The sequence below is a fragment of the Cydia strobilella genome, chromosome Z (genome assembly GCF_947568885.1).
Source record: "Cydia strobilella chromosome Z, ilCydStro3.1, whole genome shotgun sequence".
Lineage (NCBI taxonomy): Eukaryota > Metazoa > Arthropoda > Insecta > Lepidoptera > Tortricidae > Cydia > Cydia strobilella.
Genome location: NC_086068.1, coordinates 37,343,229 through 37,346,308, shown reverse-complemented (window position 1 = coordinate 37,346,308; position 3,080 = coordinate 37,343,229). Strand labels below are relative to the sequence as shown.

Here is a 3,080-nt window from a genome sequence, read left to right as displayed (position 1 = left end):
TATATTTTCTTTGTCTGTAATCTGCAATACAAGAACGTCAAGAACCTAGACCTAGAGCTCGCTCCAGACTACGTGGCGCGAAGCCGCGAACGCGAGTGTGGAGTCGATTTCGCTTATTAGCGAACTAGACTCCACACTCGCGTTCGCGGCTTCGCGCCACGTAGTCTGGAGCGGGCTACGAAAAGAAAAGAGAACCTAACAAACAGCACCCAAAAAATAACAAAAATAGTATCAAAAAGAGCAGTGATACAACGCAGCCTTGCGGTGACGATGAAGAGGGTAGAAAAAAAATTAAACATCCAAGTACCCTCCCATCGTCGCCGAACTTTTACCGAACTGGCCGAAGGTCTTGGACGACATCGCGGCAGAGCTCGGAGAGTCGCCCTCCACCAGGCCGAAGGTAGAGGGCATTCAATTCGAACCGCGCACCGAGGCGGAATACCGCCTCGTGATACGTCACCTGGCAAGACTGGAGGCTGAAGCGGTTGCGGCCATCGCTGAAGCTAAGAAAAAGGGGGAGGCCACCGACGTCGTTAAGCCGCTCTACAACTTCTATGGGCTGGACGACGAAAAGCGGTTTAAAGTGGCCATCAGAGGCCTCCCCGAGAAAACCCCGATTCCCAGCATCATGAACGCCCTGGAGAAGATTGGCCACCCCGCGGAGTATATTAAGCAGATAAACGCGAGAGCGGGACGCCCGAGCTGCATATACTTCGTGCAGCTCGTGGGGACCGCTCGGGACCACGCGGAACTCTACGAGGTGAAGGAGCTTCTCCACGTGCGAGGAGTAAAAGTGGAGGCGTGGCGGGGAAAGAAGGGCCCCCCGCAATGCCACAACTGCCAAGGCTTTGGACACTCCTCGCATGGCTGCCACCGGGAACTTGCCTGAGTCCGCTGCGCGGAGCCTCACCTGGCCAAGCAGTGCACTAGGCCCCTCAACCAAAAGGCCACCTGCAAAAATTGCAGGGGCGAACATCCGGGTAACCATCGCAACTGTCCAGCCTACAAAAAGGCTTATCGCCTTTGGAAAGCCGGGACCACTGTCCTCCTGGCCCCGCTTCGCCCTGGACCCATAACCAACGCTTCAGTCGCCAAGCCCACGGTGGAAGAGTCGGCGCCAGCAACTCTGATGGCGCCGGCAAACCCCCCCGCCCAAAGGGGGGAAAGCAGACTGCAGCAGGCCACCGGACCGGGACCACAAGCGGCGAAAAAGAAGGCCAAAAAGAAAAAGAAGAAGCCAGCAACAACGGCAGCGACAGCCCAACCCCTCGCTGCCCCATCCACATCGCAAACTCCAGCACCGGACACCAGCACCGCGCCCCCAGCTACACACGACCTCGCCGCTCTAGTGGCGCAGCTCGCTGCAGTAGCTCAGGCGCTCACAGCAGCCCTAAACACGCGGCCTAAAATTCAATAGGCTGCGTGTCGTATACTGGAATGCGCAGGGGCTACGATCGAAGATCGGACAGCTACGCCATTTCGTCACAGCGCAGGACGTGGACGTGATGCTGGTGTCAGAAACGCACCTGCGCGCCGAAATCGCCCTAAAGATCCCCGGCTACATCGTCTACAGGAAGGATGAGCTCAGACAGGACAACGTAGCATACCGGGGCCTCGCAGTCTTAGTCCGGAGATCAGTCATTCACCAACCGGTGGAATACCAGCCCCTCGACTCCTTCTATGCCCTAGGAGTCGACATCAGAGTCTCAGGCCACGACCTCCGGCTCTTCGCGACCTACAGGACGGGTGGAGCACCCGGCAACATAAACAGAGACCTGCTGAAGCTACTCAGCCCCCCTACGCCGACCATCCTGGCCGGGGACTGGAACGCTAATCACCAGGCGTGGCACGCTTCAAGGCAGGATACAGCAGGCCGCGCCATCTACCAGACAGCCGTGGACCACAACCTCGACGTGTCCGGACCCGAGGACCCGACACACTACGAAGATCGGAACGGGTCCGCCGACACCATCGACTTCGTGATCCACAAGAACATCGACGCAGCCATGGCCCAGGAGACACTGCCCGACTTACCGCCGGACCACCGCCCGGTACTCCTGACGCTCGAAGACATGCCTGTCAAGGCACTCGCCCCCAAGACCAGACGCCGCATCTGCTGGGAGACGTACGTCGAAGCAATGGAGGGGAAACCCCAGACCATGGCGGTCTCCTCAGCAGAAGAAGTAGAGACAGCAGCCGCTGCCATCACCTCTGACATTCAGGACGCGCTGAACACAGCAGCGCACACCATCCAGAGTGACGGGAGACGCCCTCTCCTGCCACAAAGGATCTTGGACCTCATCAAGCGCAAGCACGTTCTAAGAAGATGGCAAACCTCACGATGTTGAGCTCCGTTTTAAGGGTAGGGCCCTTAAAACGGAGCTCAACGCACTCGTGAAGAAGGTCCAGAAAGAGCTCAGCAACCACGCAGCAACGAGTTGGGAGAGTCACATCGCGTCCCTAGACGGTGATGTCCCCTCAATTCACCGTCTATGCCGACAACTCGGCACGACGCGGGACTCGACTCGCCCGCTCAAGGACTCCAACGGCCAGCCCAGATACAAGGCGGAAGACAGGGCGGAGATCTTCGCCGAGTGTCTGAGCAGGCAGTTCCAGCCGAATCCAGTCCAGGACCACGCACACCATCACGAAGTCACACTTCATTTGGAGAGGTTCCTCGAGCAGCCGCTGGGAACGGAGGAGGACCTGGTCTTCTTTTCACCCGGCCAAGTGAAGCGAACTCTCCGTCGCTGCAAACCCAGGAAAGCCCCGGGCCCCGACCAGATCCCGAACACGGCACTAAGTCACCTGCCACAGCGCTCCATCGTGGCGGTGACCCGCCTGTTCAACGGGATCATGCGCTCGGGCCACTACCCGTCAACGTGGAAACTTGGTCGGGTGATAATGCTGCCTAAACCAGGAAAGGACAGAGGGAGACCGGAGAGTTATCGTCCGATCACCCTGCTCAGCACCCTCTCCAAGGTGTTCGAACGGCTCTTGCTGAGCCGTCTCCAACCCTTCATCGAGCCGAGACCGGAGCAGTTCGGCTTCCGAGATGGCCACTCGACGACCCTGCAGCT

At 58.7% G+C, this 3,080-nt stretch overlaps 1 protein-coding gene across 1 annotated transcript in view; it reads left to right on the top strand.

Moving 5' to 3' along the window:
* Nucleotides 1–3,080, top strand: part of LOC134754957 (small ribosomal subunit protein uS14m) — a 306,550-nt gene that overhangs the window by 147,873 nt on the left and 155,597 nt on the right. The window lies entirely within an intron of this gene.